The 21,666-nt window shown below is 44.0% G+C and overlaps 1 protein-coding gene across 1 annotated transcript in view; it reads left to right on the top strand.

Annotated features, from left to right (window-relative positions):
• Positions 1–21,666, top strand: part of ERCC3 (ERCC excision repair 3, TFIIH core complex helicase subunit) — a gene marked incomplete in the record, with an annotated part of 196,538 nt that overhangs the window by 171,725 nt on the left and 3,147 nt on the right.

The raw sequence follows: 21,666 nt of genomic DNA, 5'->3' as shown, positions 1-21,666 counted from the left end.
CTCGTCAGAACTTCAAGGTTCCTTGCTACGGGTCCAGTTCCAGGGATCCCAAGGCGACTCTAGTAGATGCACTAGTAGCACCTTGGACCTTCAACCTAGCTTATGTATTTCCACCGTTTCCTCTCATTCCCAGGCTGGTAGCCAGGATCAATCAGGAGAGGGCCTCGGTGATCTTGATAGCTCCTGCGTGGCCACGCAGGACTTGGTATGCAGACCTGGTGAATATGTCATCGGTTCCACCATGGAAGCTACCTTTGAGACAGGACTTTCTTGTTCAGGGTCCATTCGAACATCCAAATCTGGTCTCCCTCCAGCTGACGGCTTGGAGATTGAACGCTTGATTCTATCGAAGCGTGGGTTTTCAGATTCTGTGATAGATACTCTGGTTCAGGCCAGAAAACCGGTAACTAGAAAGATTTACCATAAAATATGGAAAAGATATATCTGTTGGTGTGAATCCAAAGGATTCCCATGGAATAAGATAAAAATTCCTAAGATTCTCTCCTTTCTACAAGAAGGTTTGGAGAAAGGATTATCTGCAAGTTCTCTAAAGGGACAGATCTCTGCTTTATCTGTCTTACTACACAAAAGACTGGCAGCTGTGCCAGATGTTCAAGCATTTGTTCAGGCTCTGGTTAGGATCAAGCCTGTTTACAGACCTTTGACTCCTCCCTGGAGTCTAAATCTAGTTCTTTCAGTTCTTCAAGGGGTTCCGTTTGAACCTTTACATTCCATAGATATTAAGTTACTATCTTGGAAAGTTTTGTTTTTGGTTGCAATTTCTTCTGCTAGAAGAGTTTCAGAGTTATCTGCTCTGCAGTGTTCTCCGCCCTATCTGGTGTTCCATGCAGATAAGGTGGTTTTGCTTACTAAGCCTGGTTTTCTTCCTAAGGTTGTTTCTAACAAAAATATTAACCAGGAGATAGTTGTACCTTCTTTAAGTTCGAATCCAGTTTCAAAGAAGGAACGTTTGTTACACAATTTGGACGTAGTCCGTGCTCTAAAATTCTATTTAGAGGCTACAAAAGATTTCAGACAAACATCTTCCTTGTTTGTTGTTTATTCTGGTAAAAGGAGAGGTCAAAAAGCGACTTCTACCTCTCTTTCCTTTTGGCTTAAAAGCATCATCCGATTGGCTTATGAGACTGCCGGACGGCAGCCTCCTGAAAGAATCACAGCTCACTCCACTAGGGCTGTGGCTTCCACATGGGCCTTCAAGAACGAGGCTTCTGTTGACCAGATATGTAAAGCAGCGACTTGGTCTTCACTGCACACTTTTGCCAAATTTTACAAATTTGATACTTTTGCTTCTTCGGGGGCTATTTTTGGGAGAAAGGTTTTGCAAGCTGTGGTGCCTTCCGTTTAGGTAACCTGATTTGCTCCCTCCCTTCATCCGTGTCCTAAAGCTTTGGTATTGGTTCCCACAAGTAAGGATGACGCCGTGGACCGGACACACCAATGTTGGAGAAAACAGAATTTATGCTTACCTGATAAATTACTTTCTCCAACGGTGTGTCCGGTCCACGGCCCGCCCTGGTTTTTTTAATCAGGTCTGATGAATTATTTTCTCTAACTACAGTCACCACGGTACCATATGGTTTCTCCTATATATATTTCCTCCTGTCCGTCGGTCGAATGACTGGGGTGGGCGGAGCCTAGGAGGGACTATATGGCCAGCTTTGCTGGGACTCTTTGCCATTTCCTGTTGGGGAAGAGATATCCCACAAGTAAGGATGACGCCGTGGACCGGACACACCGTTGGAGAAAGTAATTTATCAGGTAAGCATAAATTCTGTTTTTTGTGCTTCCTTCTCCTCGGGGGTTAATATTTCCCCGGGAGAAGACTGTTAGTTTAGTTCACACCCACGATGGGCGGTCCTTCCTTTCCAGCACGCGCGCCTTCTTCAGACCTAGAGGAAGTCTGTTTGGGCTACAGTAGAGGAGTCTCTTGTCTGTGTTTGCTAGGAACGCATGTTTGTTACTACCTAAATGCGTTCCTAGGACCGGACTGCTTCTGGCGTTTTTTTGGCATCCTGGTAAGTGTTCCGTTGCGCTCGGAACTTCCTGGTTGTCTTGGAAGGTAGGCGCCTCAGCAGGGCTGCTGAGGTGTGGAGGTGACTGGGGGGGTTTAGCCCCTTTTTTTTTTCCAACTAAATTGCAGTGCGCAGTAAAAATTTGTGCTTTTGAAATTTAAAGGGGCAGTATAGTTTTTTTGCACATTGAAATTTTTCTTAAATTTAAAGTTTTTGTATTTGAACTTTACTAAGTACGAACGCTTATGGATCAAGGGACTTTGCAAAATGTTCCTTGCTCTTTGTGTGGCGAGGCCTTTGTGGAACCACCAATTCCTTTCTGTCCTATGTGTATTGAGAGGACTATAAGTTTTAAAAATAAAAAAAATTCTGAGCCAATATCTTCTAAGGGGGATGTTGTTCAGGATTCTAATGATGAACATTGTATGCCACAACTTTCTCCTCATGCATTCCAAGTGTTACCACTCTCACAAGCAGTGCCCTGCGTCTCCTCTGTAACTGCCACTGGAGTTACTTTAAAAGACATTGCATCTCTCATGTCTTCTTCCATTTCTGATGCATTATCTGCTTTCCCCACGTTACAGGGTAAACGTAAGAGGCAGACAAGTCATTCAGTTAGCGAGATTTCTGATGTAATTGTTGCGGTTTCAGAGTCTTCCTCTCAGATGCCTGAGGAAGAAGCTGTGGTAGCATCTGATGGAGAGATTTTAGATTCTGAGGGGGTACTCCCTCTCGCTGATACTGAGGTGGTATCTTTTAGATTCAAGCTGGATCACCTCCGTCTATTGCATAAGGAGGTATTGGCTACTCTAGATGATAGCGACTCCACAGTTGTGGTTGTCCCTAAAAAATCCAGTAAGTTGAACAGATATTTCGAGGTTCCTTCCTCGTCTGATGTTTTTCCGGTTCCTGACCGAGCTTCTGAGATTATTGCTAAGGAGTGGGAGAAACCGGGTATTCCTTTTTCTCCATCTCTTATTTTAAAGAAGATGTTTCCCATATCTGACTCTATCAAACAAGCTTAGCAAACAGTACCTAAGTGGAAGGGGCTATTTCCACTTTAGCCAATAGAACTACTATCCCCATAGAGGATAGTTGTGCTTTCAAAGATCCTAGGCCCTCTAATTTTCAAACTGAAATTAGAGGGCCTACTCAAGAAGATGTACGTACACCAGGGTCTACAATGGCAACCTGCCATGTGTATTGCTACCGTCACCAGTGCAGTTGCATATTAGTTTGATGCCTTGTCAGAATGGAGACATCCTTGGATGAGATTCAAGATAGGATACAGGCTCTCAAGTTAGCTAATTCCTTTATCACAGAAGCTTCCCTTCAAATTATCAAGCTGGGAGCTAAGATATCGGGTTTTTCTAATTTGGCCCGCAGAACCTTATGGCTGAAGCCTTGGTCTGCGGACGTCTCCTCTAGGTCCAAGCTGTTAGCTATTCCATATAAGGGAAAGACCTTATTTGGCCCTGGTCATTTTCTCCCTCAGGATAAGAAAAATAAGACGAAGGGACGCCAGAGTAATTTTCGTTCCTTTCGTAATTTCAGAGGAAGTTCCTCATCTGTCGTTGTCAAACAGGATCAACCCAAGCCGGCGTGGAGATCTAGCCAGCCTTGGAGTAAGGGAAAACAGGCTAAGAAGTCTGCCGTTGAATCTAAGTCGGCATTAAGGGCATGCCCCCGATCCGAGACCGGATCTGGTAGGGGGCAGGCATTCCTTCTTCGTTCAAGCCTGGATTCGGGATGTTCAGGATCCCTGGGAGTTAGAAATTGTGTCCAAGGGATACCAGTTGGATTTCAAAAGTTTTCCTCCCAGGGGAAGGTTCCTACTTTCAAGATTGTCTGCAGACCAGACAAGAAGAGAGGCGTTCTTACATTGTGGAAGAGACCTCTACGATCTGAGAGTGATTGCTCCCGTCCCCTTGCGGGAACAGGGTCAGGGATTTTACTCCAACCTCTTCGTGGTTCCAAAAAAGAGGGAACCTTCAGGCCCATTTTAGACCTCAAGAGTCTAAACAAATTTCTCAGGGTACCGTCCTTCAAAAAGGAAACTATACGTTCCATTCTTCCTTTGATCCAGGAGGGTCAATTTATGACAACAGTGGACTTAAAGGACGCATACTTGCATGTTCCACAAGAACCATCACAAGTTCCTAAGATTCGCATTTCTGGACAAACACTTTCAGTTTGTGGCTCTTCCTTTTGGTCTTGCCACTGCTCCTAGGGTGTTCACAAAGGTTCTGGGATCTCTATTAGCGGTACTTCGTTCTGGAGGCATTGCTGTGGCACCCTATCTGGACGACATTCTGGTCCAAGCTCAGTACTTCCATCTAGCGGAATCTCACACGAGCATGGTATTGTCTTTCATTCACTCTCACGGGTGGAAGGTAAATTTACAAAAGAGTTCTCTTGTCCTAAGTACAAGGGTTACTTTACTGGGAACCGTAATAGATTCTATGACAATGAAGATCTTTCTGACAGAGGTCAGGAAATCAAAGATTATAGATACTTGCCGCGTCCTTCAGTCCACTCCTCGGCCATCAGTGGCCCAGTGCATGGAGGTAGTCGTGCTGATGGTGGTGGCAATGGACATCATTCCTTTTGCTCTGTTTCATCTCCGACCTCTGCAGTTAAGCATGCTCAGGCAATGGAACGGAGATTATACCAATTTGTCTCCTCAAATGCCTCTGGAGCAGGAGACGAGGGATTCTCTTCATTGGTGGTTGTCTCTGGATCATCTCTCCCAGGAAACCTGCTTTTGCAGTCCAGCTTGGGTGATTGTGACAACAGATGCCAGCCTTCTGGGGTGGGGAGCAGTTTGGGGCTCTCTAAAGGCTCAGGGAGTTTGAACTCGGTCAGAGTCTGTTCTTCCTATAAACATTTTGGAGCTGAGAGCGATCTACAATGCTCTTCTGACCTGGCCTCAGTTAGCTTCGGTTCAGTTTATCAGGTTCCAGTCGGACAACATAACGTCAGTAGCTTACATCAATCATCAGGGAGGAACGAGGAGTTCCTTAGCGAGGAGAGAGGTATCCAAGATAATTCAGTGAGCGGAGTCTCACTCTTGTTGTCTGTCGGCGATCCACATCCCAGGGGTGAACAGTTGGGAGGCGGACTTCCTGAGCAGGCAGACATTTCATCCGGGGGAGTGGGAACTCCAACCAGAAGTGTTTGCCAGCCTGATCCACAAGTGGGGTCAGCTGGAAATTAGATCTCATGGCATGCTAAGCTCCTGAAATACGGATTGAGGTCCAGGGATCTCCAGGCGGAATTAATAGATGCCTTAACAGTTCCTTGGACCTTTAGTCTAGCGTACCTGTTCCCTCCGTTTGCGTTTCTTCCTCGGATGATTGCTCTAATCAAACAGGAGAAGGCTTCGGTGATACTCATTGCACCGGCTGGGCCTCGCAGGATTTGGTATGCAGATCTGGTGGACATGCCATCTCAACCACCTTGGAGTCTTCCGCTGAGAAAGGACCTTCTAATTCAAGGACCCTTCCTTCATCCAAATCTAGTTTCTCTGAAGCTGACTGCTTGGAGATTGAATGCTTAATTTCTTTTACAAGATACGATGAGTCCACAGATTTCATCCTTACTTGTGGGATATCGCCTCCTGGTCAGCAGGAGGAGGCAAAGAGCTCCACAGCAGAGCTGCATAAATAGCTCCTCCCTTCCCTCCCAACCCAGTCATTCTCTTTGCCTGTGTTAGTGATAGGAAGAGGTAAAGTGAGGTGTTAGTTTAGATTCTTCAATCAAGAGTTTTTTTTATTTTTAAATGGTGCCAAAGTGTGCTATTTTTCTACAGGGCAGCCTCTGGATTGTAGCCTTTAAGGCTTTGGGAACTGGTGGGGTTTTAGCCTCACTGTGCCTCCCATAATTGTGCTGCCATTCTGTGGATGGTCTTAGAGAGTTTTAACTAAGACCCTTCTGTCTTCACAGGACCTCAGGAGGAAGAGTGGACCTCTTGATACTGCAAGATTATCATGCTGTTCCTCAGAATGGAGGTAAGTGCAGTCTTTTATTTCTGGGGCTCTGCAGCATATCTCAGAACTGACTGTACTCTGCCTTTTCTTTTAGGGGCTATGGCTTAAAGGCTTCCCTTAGACAGTATGTAGCCTCTCATTATTGTAAAAGAGATTGGGAACCGACATACTACTTATTTTCTCCAGACATTCTGGCATTTAAGTAACTTAGCCTAGAAGCGCTGGGATATTTATTTTAGTTTTTAGTGGATCTGAACTGATACGGGCATTACTCTATTTATTACTTATAGAGTATGGCTGACGCTGGGGGTAGTGACGGAGTGGGGAACTGTTGTTTCTATTGATCTCCGGTACATGGCGGTACTTTAATGTTTTGCCGGGCTTTGTATTTTATTCCGCCCAAGATGGGCGGGGCTTGGTGTTCGCACGCTTAACCACGCAGTTACTTCTCTGTTGGGTTCCGCTCGGCAGCGTCTCCTCGCGGCTCCTAAGTCCGCTTGTTACAAGTATCTTGCAAGCGATCTTAGGCACGCCGTTCTGGAGGAGATAGTATTGGTCACGTGGAGGCAGGTAGGAGCCGCAGCGGAGCTGTGGCGAGGTGACTGTTTCTCCTGTTAAGTGTAGTCAGTCCACGGGTCATCCATTACTTATGGGATTATATCTCCTCCCTAACAGGAAGTGCAAGAGGATCACCCAAGCAGAGCTGCTATATAGCTCCTCCCCTCTACGTCATACCCAGTCATTCTCTTGCACCTAACTAATAGATAGGACGTGTGAGAGGACTGTGGTTGTTAAACTTAGTTTTTATTTCTTCAATCAAAAGTTTGTTATTTTAAACAGCACCGGAGTGTGTTGTTCTTCTCAGGCAGCATTAGAAGAAGAATCTACCTGAGTTTGTGTATGATCTTAGCGGTCGTAACTAAGATCCATTTGCTGTTCTCGGCCATTCTGAGGAGTGAGGTAACTTCAGAACAGGGGACAGCAGGCAGGGTTCACCTGCAAGGAGGTATGTTGCAGTATATTATTTTCTAAGGAATGGAATTGACTGAGAAAATACTGCTGATACCGATGTAATGTAAGTGCAGCCTTAAATGCAGTAGTAGTGACTGGTATCAGGCTGATATGTATGTATGTTTACACTGAGGTATTTCTAGGGAATGGAACTTCACTAAGAAAATACTGTATACATTTAACTTATATTTGAGCCTCCACTGCAGTGAAAGCAACTAGCAGCAGGCTTATTAATAACATTTCATAATTTTATATTTAAAAGTTTACTGGCATGTTAATCGTTTTTCTCTGAGGTACTTGGTGATAAAACTTTATGGGCATTATTTTTCCACATGGCTGTCGTTTGTTTATGAATAAAATCAGTTTACTGAGCTTCCCCACTGTTGTATTATTAGTGGGAGGGGCCTATTTTGGCGCTTTATTGCGCAGTAAAAATTCAGTCACAGTCTTCATATTTCTTCCTCCATGATCCAGGACGTCTCTACAGAGCCCAGGGGTCTCCAAAACTAGTTTTGAGGGAGGTAATCACTCACAGCAGACCTGTGAGACTGTGTTTTGACTGTGATAAAAACGCTTATATTAAATTGTTATCCGTTTTTGGGTACTAAGGGGTTAATCATCCATTTGCTGGTGGGTGCAATCCTTTGCTAACTTAATGCATTTACTGTGAAAATTTGGTTGCTATAACTAATTTGGTTCATTGTTATTTCAACTGTGAGAGTTTTTTGTGCTTCTTAAAGGCACAGTAACGTTTTTTATATTGCTTGTAAATTTATTTGAAAAGTATTTTCCAAGCTTGCTAGTCTAATTGCTAGTTTGTTTAAACATGTCTGACACAGAGGAATCTCTTTGTGCAATATGTTTAAAGGCCAATGTGGAGCCCAATAGAAATTTGTGTACTAATTGCATTGATGCTACTTTAAATAAAAGCCAATCTGTACATGTAAAGAAAATTTCACCAGACAACGAGGGGGAAGTTATGCCGACTAACTCTCCTCACGTGTCAGTACCTTCGTCTCCCGCTCAGGAGGTGCGTGATATTGTGGCGCCAAGTACATCAGGGCGGCCCTTACAAATCACTTTGCAAGACATGGCTAATGTTATGACTGAAGTATTATCTAAATTGCCAGAATTTAGGGGTAAACGCGACCACTTTGGAGTGAGAACAGAGTGCGCTGATAATAATAGAGCCATGTCTGATACTGCGTCACAATTTGCAGAACATGAGGACGGAGAGCTTCATTCTGTGGGTGACAGATCTGATCCAAGTAAACTGGACTCAGACATTTCAAATTTTAAATTTAAGCTTGAGAACCTCCGTGTTTTACTAGGGGAGGTTTTAGCGGCTCTGAATGATTGTAACACGGTTGCAATTCCAGAGAAATTATGTAGGCTGGATAGATACTATGCGGTACCGGTGTGTACTGATGTATTTCCTATACCTAAGAGGCTTACAGAAATTATTAACAAGGAGTGGGATAGACCCGGTGTGCCTTTTTCACCCCCTCCTATATTTAGAAAAATGTTTCCAATAGACGCCACCACACGGGACTTATGGCAGACGGTCCCTAAGGTGGAGGGAGCAGTTTCTACTCTGGCTAAGCGCACCACTATCCCGGTGGAGGATAGCTGTGCTTTTTCAGATCCAATGGATAAAAAGTTAGAGGGTTACCTTAATGTTTGTTCAACAAGGTTTTATATTACAACCCCTTGCATGCATTGCGCCTGTCACGGCTGCGGCGGCATTCTGGTTTGAGTCTCTGGAAGAGACCATTAGCTCAGCTCCATTGGATGAGATTATAGACAAGCTTAGAGTCCTTAAGCTAGCTAATTCATTTATTTCTGATGCCGTAGTACACTTAACTAAGCTTACGGCTAAGAACTCCGGATTCGCCATTCAAGCGCGCAGAGCGCTGTGGCTTAAATCCTGGTCAGCCGATGTGACTTCTAAATCTAAATTGCTTAACATACCTTTCAAAGGGCAAACATTATTCGGGCCCGGTTTGAAAGAAATTATCGCTGACATTACTGGAGGTAAGGGCCATGCCCTGCCTCAAGACAGAGCCAAACCAAGGGCTAAACAGTCTAATTTTCGTGCCTTTCGTAACTTCAAGGCAGGAGCAGCATCAACTTCCTCCACTCCAAAACAGGAAGGAACTGTTGCTCGCTACAGACAGGGCTGGAACCCTAACCAGTCCTGGAACAAGGGCAAGCAGGCCAGAAAGCCTGCTGCCGCCCCTAAGACAGCATGAAGTGAGGGCCCCCGATCCGGAAACGGATCTAGTGGGGGGCAGACTTTCTCTCTTCGCCCAGGCTTGGGCAAGAGATGTCCAGGATCCCTGGGCGTTAGAGATCATATCTCAGGGATATCTTCTGGACTTCAAAGCTTCTCCTCCAAAAGGGAGATTTCATCTTTCAAGGTTGTCAGCAAACCAGATAAAGAAAGAGGCGTTTCTACGCTGTGTACAAGACCTTTTAATAATGGGAGTGATCCACCCAGTTCCGCGGTCGGAACAGGGACAAGGGTTTTACTCAAATCTGTTTGTGGTTCCCAAAAAAGAGGGAACCTTCAGACCAATCTTGGACTTAAAGATCCTAAACAAATTCCTAAGAGTTCCATCGTTCAAAATGGAAACTATTCGGACAATCTTACCTATGATCCAAAAGGGTCAGTACATGACCACAGTGGATTTAAAGGATGCCTACCTTCACATACCGATTCACAAAGATCATTATCGGTACCTAAGGTTTGCCTTCCTAAACAGGCATTACCAGTTTGTAGCTCTTCCCTTCGGGTTAGCTACGGCTCCAAGAATCTTTACAAAGGTTCTGGGCTCTCTTCTGGCGGTACTAAGACCGCGAGGAATATCGGTAGCTCCGTACCTAGACGACATTCTGATACAAGCGTCAAGTTTCCAAACTGCCAAGTCTCATACAGAGTTAGTTCTGGCATTTCTAAGGTCGCATGGGTGGAAGGTGAACGTAGAAAAGAGTTCTCTATTGCCACTCACAAGAGTTCCCTTCTTGGGGACTCTTATAGATTCTGTAGAAATGAAAATTTACCTGACAGAGGACAGGTTAACAAAACTTCTAAATGCTTGCTGTGTCCTTCATTCCATTCAACACCCGTCAGTGGCTCAATGCATGGAGGTAATCGGCTTAATGGTAGCGGCAATGGACATAGTACCTTTTGCACGCCTGCATCTCAGACCACTGCAATTGTGCATGCTAAGTCAGTGGAATGGGGATTACTCAGATTTGTCCCCTATGCTGAATCTGGATCAAGAGACCAGAGATTCTCTTCTATGGTGGATTCTCGGAGTCAGTGATTGATACCTTAATACAGGCTAGGAAACCTGTTACCAGGAAAATTTACTATAAAATATGGTGTAAATATTTGCATTGGTGCGAATCCAAGAGTTACTCATGGAGTAAGGTTAGGATTCCTAGGATATTGTTTTTTCTACAAGAAGGTTTAGAAAAGGGTTTATCTGCTAGTTCGTTAAAGGGACAGATCTCAGCTCTGTCCATCCTTTTACACAAGCGTCTGTCAGAAGTTCCAGACGTTCAGGCTTTTTGTCAGGCTTTGGCCAGGATTAAGCCTGTGTTTAAAACTGTTGCTCCGCCGTGGATCTTAAACTTAGTTCTTAACGTTTTACAGGGTGTTCCGTTTGAACCCCTTCATTCCATTGATATCAAGCTGTTATCTTGGAAAGTTCTGTTTTTAATGGCTATTTCCTTGGCTCGAAGAGTCTCTGAGTTATCGGCCTTACATTGTGATTCTCCTTATCTGATTTTTCATTCAGACAAGGTAGTTCTGCGTACTAAACCTGGGTTCTTACCTAAGGTAGTCACTAACAGGAATATCAATCAAGAGATTGTTGTTCCATCATTGTGCCCTAATCCTTCTTCAAAGAAGGAACGACTTCTGCACAATCTGGACGTCGTCCGTGCCCTGAAATTTTATTTGCAGGCAACTAAAGATTTTCGCCAAACTTCTTCCCTGTTTGTCGTTTATTCTGGACAGAGGAGAGGTCAAAAAGCTTTGGCTACCTCTCTCTCTTTCTGGCTTCGTAGCATAATACGTTTAGCCTATGAGACTGCTGGACAGCAGCCTCCTGAAAGAATTACAGCTCATTCTACTAGAGCTGTGGCTTCCACTTGGGCCTTTAAAAATGAGGCCTCTGTTGAACAGATTTGCAAGGCTGCAACTTGGGTCTTCACTTCACACCTTTTCGAAATTTTACAAATTTGACACTTTTGCTTCTTCGGAGGCTGTTTTTGGGAGAAAGGTTCTTCAGGCAGTGGTTCCTTCCGTGTAAAGATCCTGCCTGTCCCTCCCGTCATCCGTGTACTTTTAGCTTGGGTATTGGTATCCCATAAGTAATGGATGACCCGTGGACTGACTACACTTAACAGGAGAAAACATAATTTATGCTTACCTGATAAATTCCTTTCTCCTGTAGTGTAGTCAGTCCACGGCCCGCCCTGTTTTTACGGCAGGTCTAAATTTTAAATTAAACTCCAGTCACCACTGCACCCTATAGTTTCTCCTTTCTCGTTTGGTTTCGGTCGAATGACTGGGTATGACGTAGAGGGGAGGAGCTATATAGCAGCTCTGCTTGGGTGATCCTCTTGCACTTCCTGTTAGGGAGGAGATATAATCCCATAAGTAATGGATGACCCGTGGACTGACTACACTACAGGAGAAAGGAATTTATCAGGTAAGCATAAATTATGTTTCTTCTGTTAAGTGTGATCAGTCCACGGGTCATCATTACTTCTGGGATATTACTCCTCCCCAACAGGAAGTGCAAGAGGATTCACCCAGCAGAGCTGCATATAGCTCCTCCCCTCTACGTCACTCCCAGTCATTCTCTTGCACCCAACGACTAGATAGGATGTGTGAGAGGACTATGGTGATTATACTTAGTTTTATATCTTCAATCAAAAGTTTGTTATTTTAAAATAGCACCGGAGTGTGTTATTATCTCTCTGGCAGAGTTTGAAGAAGAATCTACCAGAGTTTTTGTTATGATTTTAGCCGGAGTAGTTAAGATCATATTGCTGTTTCTCGGCCATCTGAGGAGAGGTAAACTTCAGATCAGGGGACAGCGGGCAGATGAATCTGCATAGAGGTATGTAGCAGTTTTTATTTTCTGACAATGGAATTGATGAGAAAATCCTGCCATACCGATATAATGTCATGTATGTATACTTTACACTTCAGTATTCTGGGGAATGGTACTTCACTAGAATTACACTGTAAGAAATACATAAAGCTGTTTAATAACTAGAGATTATGTTTAACGTTTTTGCTGGAATGTAAAATCGTTTTCATTTGCTGAGGTACTGAGTGAATAAATGTTTGGGCACTATTTTTCCACTTGGCAGTTGCTTAATCTGTTTTCTGACAGTTTCTGTTCTCCCTCACTGCTGTGTGTGAGGGGGAGGGGCCGTTTTTTGGCGCTTTTACTATGCATCAAATATTTCAGTCAGCAACTCATATTCCCTGCATGATCCGGTTCATCTCTACAGAGCTCAGGGGTCTTCAAAACTTATTTTGAGGGAGGTAATTTCTCTCAGCAGAGCTGTGAGAATTATAGTTTGACTGAGATAAAAAACGTTTATTCTGTAATTTGTTTCCTGCTTTCAGAATTTGTTATCTTTGCTAATGGGATTAAACCTTTGCTAAAGTTGTGTTGTTTACAAGGATTGAGGCTATAACTGTTTCAATTTATTAATTTTCAACTGTCATAGATCTTCTGTGCTTCTTAAAGGCACAGTACGTTTTAATATTATTCTAATTGAATTGTATTTCCAAGTTGCAAGTTTATTTGCTAGTGTGTTAAACATGTCTGATTCAGAGGATGATACCTGTGTCATTTGTTGCAATGCCAAAGTGGAGCCCAATAGAAATTTATGTACTAACTGTATTGATGCTACTTTAAATAAAAATCAATCTGTACAAATTGAACAAATTTCACCAAACAACGAGGGGAGAGTTATGCCGACTAACTCGCCTCACGTGTCAGTACCTACATCTCCCGCTCAGAGGGAGGTGCGTGATATTGTAGCGCCGAGTACATCTGGGCGGCCATTACAAATCACATTACAGGATATGGCTACTGTTATGACTGAGGTTTTGGCTAAATTACCAGAACTAAGAGGTAAGCGTGATCACTCTGGGGTGAGAACAGAGTGCGCTGATAATATTAGGGCCATGTCAGACACTGCGTCACAGGTGGCAGAACATGAGGACGGAGAACTTCATTCTGTGGGTGACGGTTCTGATCCAAACAGACTGGATTCAGATATTTCAAATTTTAAATTTAAACTGGAAAACCTCCGTGTATTACTAGGGGAGGTGTTAGCGGCTCTGAATGATTGTAACACAGTTGCAATACCAGAGAAAATGTGTAGGTTGGATAAATATTTTGCGGTACCGACGAGTACTGAGGTTTTTCCTATACCTAAGAGACTTACTGAAATTGTTACTAAGGAGTGGGATAGACCCGGTGTGCCGTTCTCACCCCCTCCGATATTTAGAAAAATGTTTCCAATAGACGCCACCACAAGGGACTTATGGCAAACGGTCCCTAAGGTGGAGGGAGCAGTTTCTACCTTAGCTAAGCGTACCACTATCCCGGTGGAGGATAGCTGTGCCTTTTCAGATCCAATGGATAAAAAGTTAGAGGGTTACCTTAAGAAAATGTTTGTTCAACAAGGTTTTATATTGCAACCCCTTGCATGCATTGCGCCGATCACGGCTGCAGCGGCATTCTGGATTGAGTCTCTGGAAGAGAACATTGGTTCAGCTACTCTGGACGACATTACGGACAGGCTTAGAGTCCTTAAACTAGCTAATTCATTCATTTCGGAGGCCGTAGTACATCTTACTAAACTTACGGCGAAGAATTCAGGATTCGCCATTCAGGCACGCAGGGCGCTGTGGCTAAAATCCTGGTCAGCTGATGTTACTTCTAAGTCTAAATTGCTTAATATACCTTTCAAAGGGCAGACCTTATTCGGGCCCGGGTTGAAAGAGATTATCGCTGACATTACAGGAGGTAAAGGCCATGCCCTGCCTCAGGACAAAGCCAAAGCCAAGACTAGACAGTCTAATTTTCGTTCCTTTCGTAATTTCAAAGCAGGAGCAGCATCAACTTCCTCTGCACCAAAACAGGAAGGAGCTGTTGCTCGCTACAGACAAGGCTGGAAACCTAACCAGTCCTGGAACAAGGGCAAGCAGACTAGGAAACCTGCTGCTGCCCCTAAAACAGCATGAATTGAGGGCCCCCGATCCGGGATCGGATCTAGTGGGGGGCAGACTTTCTCTCTTCGCCCAGGCTTGGGCAAGAGATGTTCAGGATCCCTGGGCGCTAGAGATAATATCTCAGGGATACCTTCTGGATTTCAAATACTCTCCTCCAAGAGAGAGATTTCATCTGTCAAGATTGTCAACAATCCAGACAAAGAAAGAGGCGTTTCTACGCTGCGTACAAGAGCTCTTGTTAATGGGAGTAATCCATCCAGTTCCACGATCGGAACAGGGACAGGGGTTTTACTCAAATCTGTTTGTGGTTCCCAAAAAAGAGGGAACTTTCAGACCAATCCTGGACTTAAAGATCCTAAACAAATTCCTAAGAGTTCCATCGTTCAAGATGGAGACTATTCGGACAATTTTACCTATGATCCAAGAAGGTCAGTACATGACCACTGTAGATTTAAAAGATGCTTACCTTCACATACCGATTCACAAAGATCATTATCGGTACCTAAGGTTTGCCTTCCTAGACAGGCATTACCAGTTTGTGGCTCTTCCATTCGGATTGGCTACAGCTCCAAGAATCTTCACAAAGGTTCTGGGTGCTCTTCTGGCGGTACTAAGACCGCGGGGAATCTCGGTAGCTCCATACCTAGACGACATTCTGATACAAGCTTCAAGCTTTCAAACTGCCAAGTCTCATACAGAGTTAGTGCTGGCATTTCTAAGGTCACATGGATGGAAGGTGAACGAAAAGAAAAGTTCACTCGTTCCACTCACAAGAGTTCCCTTCCTGGGGACTCTTATAGATTCTGTAGAAATGAAGATTTACCTGACAGAGGACAGGCTAACAAGACTTCAAAGTGCTTGCCGCACCCTTCATTCCATTCAGCACCCGTCAGTGGCTCAATGCATGGAGGTAATCGGCTTAATGGTAGCGGCAATGGACATAGTACCCTTTGCACGCTTACACCTCAGACCACTGCAACTGTGCATGCTAAGTCAGTGGAATGGGGATTACTCAGACTTATCCCCTTCTCTGAATCTGGATCAAGAGACCAGAAATTCTCTTCTATGGTGGCTTTCTCGGCCACATCTGTCCAGGGGGATGCCATTCAGCAGACCAGACTGGACAATTGTAACAACAGACGCCAGCCTTCTAGGTTGGGGTGCCGTCTGGAATTCTCTGAAGGCTCAGGGACAATGGAGTCAGGAGGAGAGTCTCCTGCCAATAAACATTCTGGAATTGAGAGCAGTTCTCAATGCCCTCCTGGCCTGGCCCCAGTTGACAACTCGGGGGTTCATCAGGTTTCAGTCGGACAACATCACGACTGTAGCTTACATCAACCATCAGGGAGGGACAAGAAGCTCCCTAGCTATGATGGAAGTATCAAAGATAATTCGCTGGGCAGAGTCTCACTCTTGCCACCTGTCAGCAATCCACATCCCGGGAGTGGAGAACTGGGAGGCGGATTTCTTAAGTCGTCAGACTTTTCATCCGGGGGAGTGGGAACTTCATCCGGAGGTCTTTGCCCAAATACTTCGACGTTGGGGCAAACCAGAGATAGATCTCATGGCGTCTCGACAGAACGCCAAGCTTCCTCGTTACGGGTCCAGATCCAGGGATCCAGGAGCAGTCCTGATAGATGCTCTGACAGCACCTTGGGACTTCAGGATGGCTTACGTGTTTCCACCCTTCCCGTTGCTTCCTCGATTGATTGCCAGAATCAAACAAGAGAGAGCATCAGTGATTCTAATAGCACCTGCGTGGCCACGCAGGACTTGGTATGCAGACCTGGTGGACATGTCATCCTGTCCACCTTGGTCTCTACCTCTGAAACAGGACCTTCTGATACAGGGTCCCTTCAAACATCAAAATCTAACTTCTCTGAAGCTGACTGCTTGGAAATTGAACGCTTGATTTTATCAAGACGTGGGTTTTCTGAGTCAGTTATTGATACCTTAATACAGGCTAGGAAACCTGTTACCAGAAAGATTTACCATAAGATATGGCGTAAATACCTATATTGGTGTGAATCCAAAGGTTACTCTTGGAGTAAGGTTAGGATTCCTAGGATATTGTCTTTTCTACAAGAAGGTTTAGAAAAGGGTTTATCTGCTAGTTCATTAAAGGGACAGATCTCAGCTCTGTCCATTCTGTTACACAAACGTCTGTCAGAAGTTCCTGACGTCCAGGCTTTTTGTCAGGCTTTGGCCAGGATTAAGCCTGTGTTTAAAACTGTTGCTCCACCATGGAGTTTAAACCTTGTTCTTAATGTTTTACAGGGCGTTCCGTTTGAACCCCTTCATTCCATTGATATAAAGTTGTTATCTTGGAAAGTTCTATTTTTAATGGCTATTTCCTCGGCTCGAAGAGTCTCTGAATTATCAGCCTTACATTGTGATTATCCTTATTTGATTTTTCATTCGGATAAGGTAGTCCTGCGTACTAAACCTGGGTTCTTACCTAAGGTAGTTACTAACAGGAATATCAATCAAGAGATTGTTGTTCCTTCTTTATGCCCAAATCCTTCTTCAAAGAAGGAACGTCTACTGCACAACCTGGATGTAGTCCGTGCTCTAAAATTTTACTTACAGGCAACTAAGGAATTTCGACAAACGTCTTCTCTGTTTGTCATTTACTCTGGGCAGAGGAGAGGTCAAAAAGCTTCCGCTACCTCTCTTTCTTTTTGGCTTCGTAGCATAATTCGTTTAGCTTATGAGACTGCTGGACAGCAGCCTCCTGAAAGAATTACAGCTCATTCTACTAGAGCTGTGGCTTCCACTTGGGCCTTCAAGAATGAGGCCTCTGTTGAACAGATTTGCAAGGCTGCAACTTGGTCTTCGCTTCATACTTTTTCCAAATGTTACAAATTTGACACTTTTGCTTCATCGGAGGCTATTTTTGGGAGAAAGGTTCTTCAGGCAGTGGTTCCTTCTGTATAAAGAGCCTGCCTATCCCTCCCGTCATCCGTGTACTTTTGCTTTGGTATTGGTATCCCAGAAGTAATGATGACCCGTGGACTGATCACACTTAACAGAAGAAAACATAATTTATGCTTACCTGATAAATTCCTTTCTTCTGTAGTGTGATCAGTCCACGGCCCGCCCGGTTTTTAAGGCAGGTAAATATTTTTTAATTTATACTCCAGTCACCACTTCACCCTTGGCTTTTCCTTTCTCGTTGGTCCTTGGTCGAATGACTGGGAGTGACGTAGAGGGGAGGAGCTATATGCAGCTCTGCTGGGTGAATCCTCTTGCACTTCCTGTTGGGGAGGAGTAATATCCCAGAAGTAATGATGACCCGTGGACTGATCACACTACAGAAGAAAGGAATTTATCAGGTAAGCATAAATTATGTTTTTTTATTCTCTGGGATTCCAGTGTGTTTTCCTAAGGCTCACGTGCAGGGCGTGTGGGGTATAAGTTACACAGCAACTTACTCTCTGCCTATTTACATATCGGGCTTTAATACAGAAGGTTGTTTGTTTATTAAAGACACAGTACACCATTTTTTTATGTAAGTTAATTGGACTGATTTTTTAATACATATATTATCAGCGACTTGACCAAGCTTGCCTTTGCTTCTGTTATCATAGATGACATTGAACAAAGTACATGTCCTATGTGTTTAGATGCCATTGTGGAACCCCCTGTTAAGCTTTGTCCCTCATGTATTGAGAGGGCTTTACAGTGTAGAGAGCAGATTTTCTTTAATAAAGATATATCTAAGGAAGGTTCTCGGACTGATGAGATTCAGGGTATGCCGCAACTTTCTCCCCAAGCGTTCACAGCCTTTAACGCCCGCTCAAGCGACGCCGTGTTCTTCAACTGCTTCTGCTTCATTCACTCTGCAGGATATGGCTGCAGTTATGTCATCCACCCTTTCAGAGGTCTTATCTAACAGTAGGAAAGAGACACATGTGGTCCATGCTACTTCTGATGCTTTGATGGCAATTTCCGACGTCCCCTCCCAGGGCTCTGAATTGGGGGGCACGGAGGCTCTGTCTGAGGGGGAACTTTCTGACTCAGGAAGTGCATTGCCCCCGACAGATTCGGACGTGATGTCTTTCAGATTTAAGCTTGAACACCTCCGCCTGTTGCTACGAGAGGTTTTGGTGACTCTGGACGACTTTGACTCTATTGTGGTCCCTCCAGAGAAATTGAGTAAGATGGACAGATATTTGGAGGTTCCTTCTTATTCTGAGGTTTTTCGGAAATTATTGCTAGGGAATGGGAAAGACCGGGTATCCCGTTCTCCCTTTCTCCTATTTTTAAGAAAATGTACCCTATAGCTGACACTGTTCAGGATTCTTGGCATACGATCCCTAAGGTGGAGGGAGCTATTTCTACCCTGGCTAAGTGTACGACTATCCCTATCGAGGACAGTTGTGCTTTCAAAGACCCCATGGATAAGAAGTTGGAGGGTCTTCTCAAAAAACTCTATGTTCATCAAGGGTTTCTATTGCAACCGGCGGCCTGCATTGTAACAGTCATGACTGTGGCTGCTTTTTGGTTTGACGCTCTAGAAGAGTCCCTTAAGACTGAGACTTCTTTGGAAGAAATACAGGATAGAATTAAGGCCCTTAAGCTGTCTAATTCTTTTATTACGGATGCTTCCTTTCAGATCACCAAATTGGCAGCTAAGAGTTCAGGATTCTCCATCTTAGCACAAAGAGCTTTATGGTTAAAATTGTGGTCTGCGGATGTGTCCTCTAAATCCAAGCTTTTGGCTATTCCTTTCAAGGGAAAGTCTCTGTTCGGGCCTGGCTTGAAAGAGATCATTTCTGACATTACGGGAGGTAAGGGCCACCTCCTCCCTCAAGATAAAACATCTAAGCAAAGGGGACGACAGAGTAATTTTCGTTCCTTTCGAAATTTCAAGGGAGTCCCCTCTTCCTCTTCTGCTAAACAGGAAGGGAATTATTCACACGCTGGACTTGGTATGCCGATCTGGTGGACATGTCATCTCAGCCACCGTGGAAGCTTCCATTGAAGCAAGACCTTCTCATTCAGGGACCCTTCCATCATCCGAATCTAATTACTCTGCAGCTAACTGCTTGGAGATTGAACGCTTGATTTTATCTAAGCGAGGGTTCTCTGATTCGGTCATTGATACCTTGATTCAGGCACGTAAGCCTGTTACTAGAAAAATTTACCCCATGGAGTAGGGTTAGGATTCCCAGGATTTTGTCTTTTCTCCAAGATGGATTGGAGAAAGGGTTGTCAGCAAGTTCCTTAAAGGGACAGATTTCTGCCTTGTCTATTTTGCTTCACAAGCGTCTGGCAGATGTTCCAGATTTTCAATCTTTTTGTCAGGCTCTGACTAGAATCAGGCCTGTGTTTAGACCTATTGCTCCTCCTTGGAGTTTGAATTTAGTTCTTAATGTTCTTCAAGGGGTTCCGTTTTAACATATGCATTCCATAGATATTAAGTTATTATCTTGGAAAGTTTTATTTTTGGTTGCTATTTCTTCTGCTCGCAGAGTTTCTGAGCTTTCGGCATTACAATGTGATTCTCCTTATCTTATTTTCCATGCGGATAAGGTAGTGTTACGTACCAAACCTGGTTTTCTTCCTAAGGTTGTTTCAAATAAAAATATTAATCAGGAAATTGTTGTTCCTTCCTTGTGTCCTAATCCTTCTAAGAAGGAGCGACTGTTGCATAATTTGGACGTGGTCCGTGCCTTGAAGTTTTACTTACAGGCAACTAAGGAGTTTCGGCAATCTTCTTCCCTGTTTGTTGTTTTTTCTGGGAAGCGTAGGGGTCAGAAAGCTACGGCTACCTCTCTTTCTTTTTGGCTGAAGAATATCATCCGTTTTGCATATGAGACTGCTGGACAGCAGCCTCCTGATCGAATTACGGCTCATTCCACTAGGGCTGTGGCTTCCTCATGGGCGTTTAAAAATGATGCTTCTGTGGAACAGATTTGCAAAGCTGCGACTTGGTCTTCACACTTTTTCAAAATGTTACAAATTTGATACTTTTGCCTCATCTGAGGCTGTTTTTGGGAGGAAAGTTCTTCAAGCTGTGGTGCCTTCCGTTTAGGTTCCCTGTCTTGTCCCTCCCGTTTCATCCATGTCCTATAGTTTTGGTATTGTATCCCACAAGTAAGGATGAAATACATGGACTCATTGTATCTTGTAAAAGAAAAGGAAATTTATTCTTACCTGATAAATTTGTTTCTTTTACGATACGATGAGTCCACGGCCCTGTGAGACAGGTTTTTATTTTTGTTAAACTTCAGTCGCTCTGCTCCTTGGCTTTTCCTTTCTCTTCCTAACTTCGGTCGAATGACTGGTTTGGGAGGGAAGGGAGGAGCTATTTATGCAGCTCTGCTGTGGAGCTCTTTGCCTCCTCCTGCTGACCAGGAGGCGATATCCCACAAGTAAGGATGAAATCCGTGGACTCATCGTATCGTAAAAGAAACATATTTATCAGGTAAGAATAAATTTCCTTTTTATCCAGGCGGGGTTTTTTAGAATTGGTCATAGAGACCATGATTCAGGCTTGTAAGCCTGTGACCAGAAGGATTTATTATAAGATATGGCGTAAATATCTATCTTGGTGTGAATCCAAAGGTTACTCATGGAGTAGTTAGGATTCCTAGGATTTTGTCTTTTCTCCAAGAAGGATTGGAAAAAGGATTCTCGGTAAGTTATTTGAAGGGTCAAATCTCTGCTTTATCTATTTTGTTGCATAAACGTCTGGCGGATGTTTTAGACGTTCAGTCTTTTTGTCAGGCCTTGCTTAGAATTAAGCCTGTGTTCAGACCTGTTACTCCTCCTTGGAGTCTGAATTTAGTTCTTAATGTTCTACAATGGCCTCCGTTTGAGCCTATGCATTCTTTAGATGTTAAGAAGTTATCTTGGAAAGTTGTATTTCTTGTTGCTATTTCCTCTGCTCGTAGAGTCTCTTAACTTTCAGCATTGCAGTGTGAATCTCCTTATCTTATCTTTCATTCGGATAAGGTTGTTTTGCGTACTAAGTTAGAATTTCTTCCTAAGGTTGTTTCTGACAGGAACATTAACCAGGAGATTGTTGTTCCTTCCCTGTGTCCTAATCCCTCTTTTCAGAAGGAACGGCTTTTGCACAATTTGGACGTGGTTCGTGCTTTAAGGTATTACCTACAGGCGACTAACGATTTTCGTCAGTCTCCTCTTTGTTTGTGGTTTTCTCAGGGAAACGCAAGGATCAGAAAGCTACGGCTACTTCCTTTCTTTTTGGCTGAAGAGTATCATCAGATTTGTATATGAGTCTGCTAGACATCAACCTCCAGAGAGAGTTACGGCTCATTCCACGAGGGCTGTTGCTTTCCTCATGGGCATTCAAAAATGAAGCTTCTGTGGAACAGATTTGCAAGGC

The sequence above is a fragment of the Bombina bombina genome, chromosome 1 (genome assembly GCF_027579735.1).
Source record: "Bombina bombina isolate aBomBom1 chromosome 1, aBomBom1.pri, whole genome shotgun sequence".
Classification (NCBI taxonomy): domain Eukaryota; kingdom Metazoa; phylum Chordata; class Amphibia; order Anura; family Bombinatoridae; genus Bombina; species Bombina bombina.
The sequence above is the reverse complement of the archived record's forward strand: the minus strand, read 5'-3'. Positions and strand labels throughout refer to the sequence as shown.